Raw genomic sequence first — 13215 nt, forward strand, 5'->3', positions numbered from 1 at the left:
TGGGCAAGAGACCTAAACAGAAACTTTTTGAAAGAAGACAGAAGGAAGGCCAAGAGACATATTGAAAACATGCTCAAAGTCACTAATCATACAAAAGATACAAATCAAAACGACAATGCAGTACCATCTCACACCTGTTAGAATGGCTATTATCAACAAATCAACGAATGACAAGTGCTGGCGAGGATGCAGAGAACAAGGAACCCTCGTGCACTGCATTGGGAATGCAGACTGGTGCAGCCACTGTGGAGGACAGTATGGAGTTTCCTCAAAAGGCACTTGTCCTTTGTTGATTTGTTGATGATAGCCATCCTGACTGGTGTGAGATGGTACCTCATTGTCGTTTTGATTTTCATCTCTCAGATGATTAGTGACTTTGATCATGTTCTCTTATGTCTCTTGGTCTTCTATATGTCCACTTTTGACAAAGGAGGCAAGAGCATGTTGAGTCAAGACAGTCTCTTCAATAAATGCTGTTGGGAAAATTGGACAGATACATGCAAAAAAATGAAATTAAATCACTAACTGACACCATACAAAAAAATAAACTCAAAATGGATAAAGGACTTAAACATAAGACAGGAAACCATAAAATTCTTAGAAGAATCCACCAGCAGCAAAATCTCAGACATATGTCGTAGTAATATCTTTACTTGATACAGCTCCTAGGACAATGGAAACTAAGGAGAAAATAAGCAAATGGGACTACATCAAAATAAAAAAGCTTCTGCACAGCAAAAGAAGCCATCAATAAAACAACAAGAAAGTCTACTGCCTGGGAGAACATATTTGCCAATGTTACCTCCGATAAGGGTTTAAGCTCCAAATTTTATAGGGAACTCATACAACTTAACAAAAGGAAGATAAACAATCTAATAAAAAAATGGGTCCTTTGAAAAGTAGAGTTTGATAAAGGCTATGTAAAAGATAAATAAGGAAATGCAAAAGGAAAATAAGAAGTAAGGTTACAAAAATGTCAATGAAGACCTTATAGTATTTTACATCAAAAGGCAAAATGTAAAATCAGCTTTTAATAATATACAAAATATATTTAATTATATTTTCTATAAATCTAACTTAAAATTCACGTGTTTTTTTCACCCTATTGAGCATCCTCCCTAGCAAATACCTGCACCACTTGTTGTGCGTGGAGCCTTACCTGAATACTTAGGACATTTGCCCATATTCTCTTTCCAGATTCCTTTTCTTTGTCATTAAATTATTCTTTTTATAAATTTCGCTACCTCAATGTTTATATTCTCAAACTTGTTAATGTGAGAAATCAATACCTGTCAATGTGTGTACATTAATAAAATACTACTTATTCTGAGAGTTCTTCAGAATAAAATCTTATCCAAAGGTGAGAGTCAGGTCTATAATAGAAGACTATCTTTCAGATAGGTGTGTCTTTCAACCCTTCTTATATCACATTTTGCTCTTCTGGAAAGTTTTAGACATAGAAAATTGAAATGTAACCATATAGGCACACATTTACTGCCATGTACATTGGTAGATTGTCTAAAAATTTCTGTGTTAGTTTATCTAGTTCACAATTCCCATACTAGATATCTAATGCAGTAATTCATATTGACCATGTACACTATTTTCTGTGAGGGTAAAAAAAAGACATATAATAAAGCATTTTGGGTGCTAAAATGCTACATCAGATTCCTTAATTTGCCACAAATAAGACTAAATTAGAGTTTAAAATGAGAACATTGCTACCTTGTTCTTCTGGTAGCAATGCAGCATCCTAACAGCATGTAAGCCATCACAGGATTTAGAGCTCAACTCAATCAGTGGCAACAAAATTAGAAATAAATAGAGGAGGATCAATACAGAGTGTTGTCTGGAATAATGAAACAGCCCTTGGCTGGAAAAATCTATTTTATTTTTCTTCTTTAGCTAGGTGTTCTGGAAGTTTCTGGCCTGGCTCAGTAAAAACTAAGCCTGCATTGTTTATAAAGACAAAGAAGAGTCAATGGTAAATATGATGTAGTATAAGTAAATCTAAACACATATAATATGTATGTACATGCATGTATACAGTATCCCCCAAAATGTATACACACTTTAATAGTTGATAGCTCAGTTTTGAAAATGAAATGTATTTTAATAAAAACTGCCTTTATAATCTTTCAAAGTGTGTGTATACATTGCTTTGGGACAACTAGCAGAAAATAGGGTATTTTTATAGTAATAGTTTTTTATTAAAATTACTAGTGGCCCAGTGCACAAAAATTTGTGCAATCAGTGTGGGGGGGGGTGTCCCTCAGCCTGGCCTGCACCCTCTCCAATCTGGGATGCCTGGAAGGATGTCCTACTGCTGGTTTACAGGGATCGGGCCTAAACTGGCAGTTGGACATCCCTCTCACAATCTAGGACTGCTGGCTCTTAACCATTCACCTGCCTGCCTGCCTGATTTCCCCTAACCACTCTGCCTGCCAACATGCTTGCCCCCAACTTTCCCCCGCCGCCAGTGTACTTGCCCCCAAATGCCCCCCCCACCAGCCTGATTACCCCCAACTGCCCCGTACCAGTGTGCTCACCCCAAACTACCCCCCCTGCCAGCCTGCTTGCCCCCAACTGCCCCCCTGCTGGCCTGCTCACCCCAAGTGGCTCCATCTTCTATTCCATTTGTGTCCTTTCCACCCCTAAGTTAACGTCGCGTCCTTATTATGTGGTTATGAGATGTCTCTGTGACTGAGCTGGGAAACCTTTCATGTTTCTCTTTCCTTTCCTTTCATCTCAGGGTAACTGAGTTCTGCGGTTTGTGTGGGACGAAAGGCCCTGGGAATACAATGCTGAGCCCCCTGAACTCATTTTATTCTTTATTGTATTATTTGATTCCTGGGGTTGAATTAAATACGAAAACAGAAGAAAATATACCCTTAGATATAGAATCTGAGTCATTACCCAGAGATTTCTGTGGTAGTTGACACTGAGGCATGAGACGCATGTGTTTATTGGTCAGGTTCCTCAACTATGGAACGAAGGTTGATCCTGCCCCTCGGATCCTTTGGAGGTTGGATATGATGCATCCAGAGGGATTAACTGGCAGCTAGGACAGTAAGATCAGACGTCAACAGACACTTGTTTCCTTTACCCAGACAGAGTTAGAAAAACACAACTCCTTTTATCATAACAGCAGCAAGGGCCATGCCTGTGGGAGGAGGAGCAGGAAGCCAGGGCTTTCCCCTTGCTCCTTGCCCACCATTCCCTCCCTCCATCCCTGCACTGGTCCAGCTGCTATTGCTATCCTGGAACTGCTCAACTCAGGCTCTGGCCCCGCCCATCTCACAGGGAGGAGCATGCGCAGTTTCTTGCAGACACAGAAGCAGCTGTGGAGTAGGGAGGGGGCGGTTTTTCCTCTGAGCAGGCTCTGAAGTCCTTGTTGAAGTCTCCACTCTGGAGTCTGCGAGTCCGAGTCCTTGGAGGCTGCACAGTGGAGGCACCACATTCCTTTCAGTAGAAACTGAAGATTGATAGGAGCCTGCCGGCTGAGGGGAAGGACCTGGAGGTCTGCCTTGTGCCCATTCGTCAATACCCAGTCCCGCTTCGCTGATCATGCCACCTGAGCCCCGCTGGCCAGGGCCTCACACAGGGGCCTGGATGGCGCCTCGTGCTGTCCCGTCCTGCCTGCAGTAGGCAAATTAGCCACCATCTTTGTTGGCAGTTAATTTGCATATCACTCTGATTGGCTGGTGGGCATAGCAAAGGTATGGTCAATTTGCATCTTTGTCTTTTATTAGAGAGTATATTATAGTTCATTCAAATTCCTAAAATAGTTTTAAATCTATCATTTGACATATCATTAATAGTACTCATTTTTTTAATGTATCCCTTCAAGTTTAAGAGTTTATGATATTATTTTTGCAAAGCTACTTACAAGAAGCGCTCCTAATGCATTTTAATGTCAGGATATGTGAAATATCTTGGAAAAGGAAAAATAATAACCAAGGTTTCTCCTTGCATTCTAACATTCTTAAAGTGCTAGATGCAACTTAGAAACTAAGGAGCTTTAAGCTGCCTGATGAAGGAAGTACTGGATCCTCTGGTCATGTGATCAGGGACCAGGATATAGCAGCAATGTGACTTCTCAGTATTTGTCCAGCTTCATCCAGATAGGACAGCATTGGGCTCTTAGAATAAGAACCAGCCTTTGATGACATTATCGGAAGACAGAGTTTAGTTTTATGGTTGCAGCTATGCTGTGGAGCCACCAAGTGACAGACTTCACCATATCAGACTGCTTATTTGGAGAAGAAACAAACAATCACACTGATAACAATGCTGGGATTGGAGTCTTAGTGTTTAAGCCTTGCAATTGACCAGACTGAGTTAAATCATTAGCCTAAGCCGGTTTTCATAACTTTTGAGGAAAGAAAACACCTTTTCTATCACGCTAGTCAGAAGATGATTAGTCCTAAGAAATTAGTTCTTTCTTTTCAATACTTTGTTATAAATGACTTATAACACATCTGGCTCTTAAATATTAATTAAAATGGGAATTACTTGAATTCTTATCTGTAAGTTAAAGGACTATGGATAGATGAGACTATTCCCTTAAAAATGCCCTTTGAAAGCTTATAGTTACAATATATCTACCATAACCAAGCATAACTTTTAAATTCTATTGGGAATAAAAAGCTTTTAAATGGAATTAAAAAAAAGACAGAAAATATTATCAAATAAAGAAAAAATAGCATCAATCACTAATTGATATATATATATCCCTCAGCTTTTTAAGGAACATAAATACCAAATTTCTATTTCAAGACTTTTCAATCCTTTAAAAATATTAGATATTTTAATCTTATATTTTTATTTCAATTCAGATATAGGTGTTAATAATCATTTTTAATAATCATCCAAAAATACGTTGTCTATTAAAGTGCAATACACAGGTCAAACCAAAACACCCCCAAAGACATCTTTGTTTCTAAATATTTAAGTGTAAAATATTATATTTATAGGGGAGTTTAGAACTATTTTTCAAATGTTTTATTTAAAACTTTGATTTTATACTCTTTTGATACATAAAAGTGACTGAGTTATGAAAATATACTTTCTTAATTGTTAATATGCTATACAAACTATGTTGCAATATTTTATCTCTTTTTCATTATTTTCTTACTGGATTCATATTTTAAAAATAAAGCCTCAGACACCTTTATTTAATTATTATTGTGATGAGAGCAATTTTATTACAGTGCCAATTCTTTTAATGCCAATTTATTTTAAGTTGGCATTTATTTATAGTATATAATTTTTTAAAGAAGAGACTCATAGAAAAAAATTACTGTATAATGTTTTCAAGGCTACAGTCTCATTTCTCAATGGTTCTAATACATGCATACAAATCTAAATGAGCATTTAATCTGTCAAACTCAGATACATAAGTCATTTTAGAAAATGAACACTGCCACTTTAATAGCTACAAGCAATATAAACAACAAGCTTGAGTTGATCTTCTCTATAGGTTGTGGTGTCTATGATAAAAGGGAAAAGAATGAACCATCTAATTATGGCTTTAGATTTTGAATAGTGTGGAATCTAACTGTTGGACTCAAAGGTGGGTGATAATGAAAAACAACTGCTTTCTTTTTCTGTACCTTGGAATTATATCTGTGACATCACCTCTTTGTCAGCTATTTAGACACCGCTGCAGTGAAATCACTCTGGTTATTTTGTGCAAGAAATTCATTTTAAGGAACAAAGCAGCATTCTCCAAAGTTTTTTTAAAGTATGTTTTTATTGGTTGTGGAGAAAGGAAGGGATACAACTCGAAGCATATTTCTTCAAAAACTAAAACGAACTATAATAAAATCAAATAAATAAGCAAATAAATACATACTTGGATACCTACAGACATACATGCTAAATGGAGAACTTTTGAAAGTATGAGAATAAAGATATCAACAGTCAACTCGTGTGTAATTCTTGTAGAAAGTCATGGTGAAATAGTCACCCTTTCATTCATCAACAAATTTAATGGAGCAACTACATTTTTTACTAATGATTCCACATGTTTGAATATATATCTATGAAGACAACAGAAAAATTTTCCATCTTACCCTCTATTATCAGTTATTTTAAATCTATGTGCCAGTTTCTAATTAAAAATTCAAGTGGGGTAAAATAAATATATTCTTAACATTCAGAGATTCAAAGAATTTATCAACCACAGACTAAGAGGAAAAAATTATCATGATATATTCAGATAAATAAAAATGTAACCACACTAAAAAAAACTGAGAGAAAGGGTGAAAAATTAAAGAGACAGACTATCTTCTCGAGTCAACATGTAATCTTACATACATTCATACGTATTTCTTATGAATAGAAAGGAATTAGGTACCTGTTACTTTTGGGCAAATCAAATTCATTTATTAATATGTATGTACAAGCCTTAAATAAAATATTATCAAACAAAAGCCAACAATATTTTACATATTTTGAAATGGTGTTTATTTCAGGATTCATAAAAATCTATTAAATCTATTAAAATCTATTAATACGCCTACATACTATATTAATTTATATTTCTGCACAACAAATTATCACAAGTTTAGGATTTTCAAACAAAGTACAATTATTATCTCACAGTTTTTATGGCTTAGAAGTTCAAGCACAGACTAACTCTATCCAGGTTCTCTCAAGGCTACAATCAAAATATCACATGATCTCATTCATTTGTGAATTACAATGAACAACATAAACTGATGAACAAAACCAGATCCAGAGATAGGGAAGCATTGATCAGGTGCTCAAACCTCAGAGGGAAGGTAGAGGAGGGTGGGGGAAAGGGAGAGAGATCAACCAAAAACTTGTATGCATACATATAAGCATAACCAATGGACGCAGACAACAGTGGGTGAGGGTGAGGGCATGATTGAAGGAGGGTGGGAATGGGGGGATAAAGACCCATATGTAATATCTTAATCAATAATTTTAAAAAAGTCTCATCTGAGACCTAGGGTTCTCTCCCAAAATCACATTGCTGTTGGCATTATTCACTTCCTTGCAGTTGTAGAACTGAGGGTCACAGTTGCAAGAGGTGGCCACCTTTGTCAATTGGTGGTCATAGCAAGTCCGTCAGCTTCTTCGTGGCCAAAAGAAAGCATCTCTACTGCTTCTAGGCAGAGACTTCTTTCTCTGCCCTCTAGACCTTTGTTTAAATGTCTAATCCAGCGATTTTCAACCAGTGTGCTACAAGAGGCCCACTGGTGTGCTGCAAGAATTTTTAAAACATGTAATATATGACTATTTAGTCAGAGGCACTGATATCTTTTTCCTTAGATTCTCAAATTAAAAAATGACAACAGTCAACCCACAATAGTCATCTGGTGTGAATGAATCAAAATTACACCTATATTTTTGTCAGATTGGCCAAAAATATATATATGTGTGTGTGTGTGTGTGTGTGTGTGTGTGTGTGTGTGTGTGTACTGCAGAATTTTAGTAATTAGTTTGTGTGCCATAAGATTAAAAAGTGTGAAAATTGCTGGTTTGTTCTGATGAGCTCAGACCCACCCAGAATAATTTTCTTTTTAATTAACTTAAGGTAAATTGATTAGTGTCTTTTGTATATGCAAATCTCCTTTTTAAAATTTCATTTAATGTAATTTAATCACCAAAGCAATATTCCATCACCTTTTCCATATTCTGTGTGTTAGAATGAATTTACAAATCCTGCATACACGCACATTGGGGGCACTGAACAAGGATTTGAGTGTCTGTGGATCATTTTAGAACTCTTCCTGTTGCTGAAGGATTGGGTGTATGGAATTCTTCCACCACTAATGGGAGTGGGGTTCTTGCATTATCTTCAGAAAACGAATTTTCTAAGACTCACATGGAGAATGAATGCTTTTTATTTTGGTAAAGTTACATCTCTTGACTTGCAAAATCCGTTTGTCTTTAAACTGGTTCTAGAAAATGTACAGCTGGGGTTTAGGAGGGCTAAACACAGGGCCAGTTTCCAGAGTTTCCGCTTCCTGGTGGAGCTGAGCCCAGTGCAGCATTGGGCTCATCACACTCCATCAGTCCACTGCATGCGTCCCACATGGCCGTGAGCCACATGGCTGAGTGCAGGGGAGCATGCCCCCTGCTACAAGAGTCCCAGGAGAGCAAGAAGGCTACAGGTGCAAGAGCCAAGAAAGGGAACTTTTTTTTTATTCTGGATTTAAGTATTTCAGATTTTGAGCCCTTGCAGTGGCCACGCCTATTCTGGCCACTGACTCACTCCTAGGTGTGACTGAGAGAAAAGCATCTCTTTCCACATTTCCCTGATCTTACTGGACATACATCTATTGTCCAGTCCCTTTCCCCAGTGATTTTCAAGGAATACATGGAGAGTTAACTGTAGCTCTCTGACAAAGCTGTATAAATAGCATGTCTATGTTATCTAGTCTCACCTTTGCTCCTTTCCTGTTCATAATAACCAGGTAATTAATGGTATCATTCCTACAATATATAATAATGGAAATATATTTTAAAAAATCCATTTTTAGTTTCATTGAGCCATTAATTTATCCATTATTATGCAATAAAAGAAATAAATAAAAATAACATGATTATTTCTGAAGATTCTTAAAAGCCATTTGATAAAATATTACCGCCATCCTTGTTAAGTAGACAATAAGTTATTTGAGATCAACTAAAATGTATTTAATATGTTAGAATTGATATATTTCTAGACTGAAGCCAGTCACTTACTTACTTAATGGAGAAATGCTGAAAACTTTTATACTTTCTAAAAAATAAAAAAGGATATTATTTATCTTGACTACTACTTAACATTATGTTGGGAGTAAATTCTCCATGGTCTTTCTGGGCTATAGAAATTGTGTTCTTCCACAGGATCTTGAGGAAAATACCCCAAGGAGCCATGCAGGGAGACTGCAGTGAGGCAAGATTTATTTGGAAAGGCTGCCACTGGGTTTTCAATGTCCCATTTCCCTCGGTCCCCCCATGGAGAATGCCCAATCTTATCTTCATTAACCCCCTGGGGTTATGACCAGGAGCTTTCTCAAAATAACTAATCACTCTCCCAGTCTTTCATGTGGGCTTCTGATGGGTCTACCTTCTTGCCAATGATCTGTTCCCAGGGTACAGTGATAGGCCTCTATGGTCAAGCATCTCTTCCTGCACCATTTTGACCTCTGTTGCTCATGTGTTTACCTCCCTTGCTCCCTTGACAATCCGGTACTGGAGGAGGAGGGAAGGGTATCAATCCTTAGCAGGGCAATGCTATGACCCCCTGAAGTGTATGAAGCTGTAGCTTCCTGCTGAAGCAAACAGGTTCAGTGTCTGTTTCAGCTCCCCAGCCCAATTGGCTCAACTATGTCCAATTGCCTTTGCTTCTTCCTTTAATATCTTGCTACCTACAGTAACATTTCTTCAGCTCTTCTTGCAACTTTTATTCCTGAATATAAAGTACTCTCAATTGTGTTTGTATATTATCCAGCCATTGGAATATATATAGACATAGTATCTCCTTGAAGAACAGAGAGAAGATGTGTTTACTAACCAGGAATAGTAAAGATAATGTACATCTACACAATAGAATACTACACTGCAGTAAAAAAGAAGGAATTCTTACCATTTGCAACAGCATGGATGGAACTAGAGAGCATTATGCTAAGTGAAATAAGCCAGTCAGAGAAAGATAAATATCACATGATCTCATTTATGGAATAAAATGAACAACATAAACTGATGAACAAAAACAGATCCAGAGACAGAGAAGCATCAATCAGGCCATCGAACCTCAGAGGGAAGGTAGGGGAGGGTGGGGGTAAGGGGAAGAGTTCAACCAAAGGACTTATATGCATGCATATAGGCCTAACCAATGGACACAGACACCAGGGGGGTGAGGGCATGAGTAGGAGATTAGGGGGGGGCATGGGGGGGTAAGGACACATATGTAATACCTCAATCAATAAAGAAAAAAAAAGATAATGTGTCTTCCTCTGGGACAAAGTTGGAGCAGATTTGCTTGTTTTCTCCTTATATGGTGGCAGAGAGGTATCCTAAATTCCTCAGCTATGACACAAACCCACTGCATCCACAGCTACTTAGGCTAATCCATATCTCTCCGGGGGAACTTGGAGACTAAGGAGATCCAATAGAAATAGGGAATTTATGTTGCCTGTTTTGTTGTAAGTAATAAAATCCTTTGTGTGTGACCCAGGAGTCTCATGTTTTCTGTCAGCATGCCTGGAAATATGGCAGTCTATTTTAGTTTGCAAGTAGAGTAAAATATCAGGTCTTTGACAGTTTGTGATGCCTAGTTTTGGAGACATAAGCTATTGAATTAAGGTGAGAATAAACAATGAGTGTGATTAGAATTGGAAAGGAAAGCATAATGTCCCTAGTTGGCTATAATCTGAATATACATCTGGGAATGTACCTCAAAATCAATTATACAATGCAAACAAATATTAAAATGATACTGTAAAATGTATGGTTTTATAATCAACATACTGAAAACAAAAAAAAATCTTCATTGATTAAAATAAAATACAAAGAAACTCAATAAAATGAAACACTGAAAAAGATACTTTGATAGCAAAACAAAATATACTTGTGCATAAACTTGATATTGAGGAATCTATACAAATAACTCTAAAACCCATTTTTTTAAAGACCCAAAATTAGACTTAAAAATGAAAAAATAACTTGGCTGGAGTGGTTCAGTAGTGGAGTCCCGACCTATGAGCCAAGAAGTCACAGTTCTATTCCCAGTCAGGGCACATGCTTGGGTTGTGGGCTTGACCTCCAGTGGGGCATGCAGGAGGCAGCTGATCAATGATTTTCTCTCATCATTATTGTTTCTATCTCTGTCTCCCTCTCCATTCCTCTCTGAAATCAATACAGATATATTTTTTAATGAAAAAAATATTACTTATCTGAATAGGAAAACACAAAACCAAAAATTTAGTTTTTCCTCAATTAATTTATGAATGCTTTAAAATTTCAATTAAAACAGTGTAAAGTCTTTGGAGTCAACTCTGAGCTTTAAAAGTTGGTTAGAAAGTTTACTTGGAAGAGAAAATAACTGAGATTATCCAGGAAACACAGGAAAAGAAGAATAAGAAGGGCAAGACAGAGAGACTAGTGGAAATAGTTCACCATAAGTACAGTCTCTTAAATTAGCAGAAAAAGATTGCCATTTTGATAAGTGATGTTGGAAAAAAAAAACATAACATTGGATTAATTGCCCCATTATATACCAAGTTTATTTCCAAATTTATTCTCTTTGGGCCAAATATGTAAATATACCGAATGTACTATAGAACTATGAGGAAAAATGTGGAACTTCTCTTTAAGGAGTAGGGAATTTTTCTCCAGTCATGACTTGAAATCCAGCATGATAAGAAAAAATATGAATTAAATTTCATTTTAAAAATACTTGGCAAAAAACAACCATAAGAAAAAGTTTAATTTCCAAAATTCCAAGTAAAATGGAAACATTATTCCAAGTGTCCAATAAAATGATAACACTTGAACAAACTAAAGCTTTTAATGGAGTGTATTTGTCAAGAGTCAAAGATGAGTGACCCCCCCAATTTGTTTACTCTCAATATTCAACAGTACCTTTGTTTTTCACAACTTGCTCTTGATTTCATCTCACACTTAATTGTATTTAATTGCACTATATTTACCTTTCTTGATTAATAGTCTACATAGTCAACATTCACACAATTTAATCATCTTTTAATATTTATTTATTTTGTTATTTTTGAAATGTTTTATTAATCTTCCCCTTCCGTTTCAAGGAATAATGTTTTATAGACAGTATTTCACTTTTCTTCTTTCTCTTTCTTTTTTAAAACTATATTTGTATTGATTTCAGAGAGGAAGGGAGAGGGGTAGAGAGATAGAAACATTGATGAGAGAGAAACACTGATCTACTGCCTCCTGCACATCTCCTACTGGGGTTCGAGCCCACAACATGGGCATGTGCCCTGACCAGGAATGAACCATAACCTCCTGGTTCGTTGGTCAATGCTCAACCACTGAGCAACACTGGCCAGGCTCTCTTTCTTTTGTCTGACCTTTAAATTATAGATTAACCTTCTAACTTTTTAAAAATAGATAATAATCAAGTAGCATGTGTTGAATAACTTACCCATAAAATGGTTAGTATCACAGCTCTTTAGGACCAAGCCCTGTATCTTAATTAAAATATTGCCAAAACCGGTTTGGCTCAGTGGATAGAGCGTCGGCCTGCGGACTGAGAGGTCCCAGGTTCGATTCCGGTCAGGGGCATGTACCTGGGTTGCGGGCATATCCCCAGTGGGAGATGTGCAGGAGGCAGCTGATCGATGATTCTCTCTCATCGATGTTTCTAACTCTCTATCTCTCTCCCTTCCTCTCTGTAAAACATCAATAAAATATATTTAAAAAAAATGTAAAATATATATCAGTACAACTGCTATTGAAAAAATAACATATTTTTCTATTCCATTAAATAGGCATTTTTTATCCACATAAGTATCTATTTCTCTAAGTAAATGCATACTGTCATGAATAGGCATATTTAGTTCTATGTTCTACATTAACCCTTCATTTTTATAATGATGAAAGTATAATAGAGGTGCCATGCCAGACTCTTTTGACAATGACCTGGTGTACTGTGTATTGCACTATACAGTGACAACTGGGAAGCTATTTTCTGTTATGCTTGTATTTGTACACACACACACACACACACACACACACTTTTTGGAGGGGAATCAATACTTAATGGCATATGTTCTTGTTTTTATTTTATTCCTTTTATAGCTACTTTTAAAGGTCATGGCCATGCCTCAGAGATTTGTCTTGAATTCCATTTTTCTTTGACTTTAGTGGAACATTTCTTATATGTTTGTCTTCCTGATATTTTTATTGTTGCTTTTCCATTTTTTATGGTCTCCAAGTTGTTCCGTGGAATTCTTTCATTATTTTTTACTGGTTTACTTATTTTAAAATGGCAGTGCCATAGACCCTCGCTATTATTTTCACCTAGAATGTGGTGAAAGCAATGTCAGTGTAATAATTTTTACAGTAAGAAAGGTAGCATTCAGTCCTTTTTATTTTATTTTCAAATTGAACATGTGTTTATCTTCTGAAATGTCTGGATTATAGTAGGAGATTAAAAAACATAAAATGTGCTATTTAATGAAACAGTTTTGAATTTTTTAGACACTACATTGAAAAACA

Source organism: Myotis nattereri (genome assembly GCF_964212035.1).
Source record: "Myotis nattereri genome assembly, chromosome: 2".
Lineage (NCBI taxonomy): Eukaryota > Metazoa > Chordata > Mammalia > Chiroptera > Vespertilionidae > Myotis > Myotis nattereri.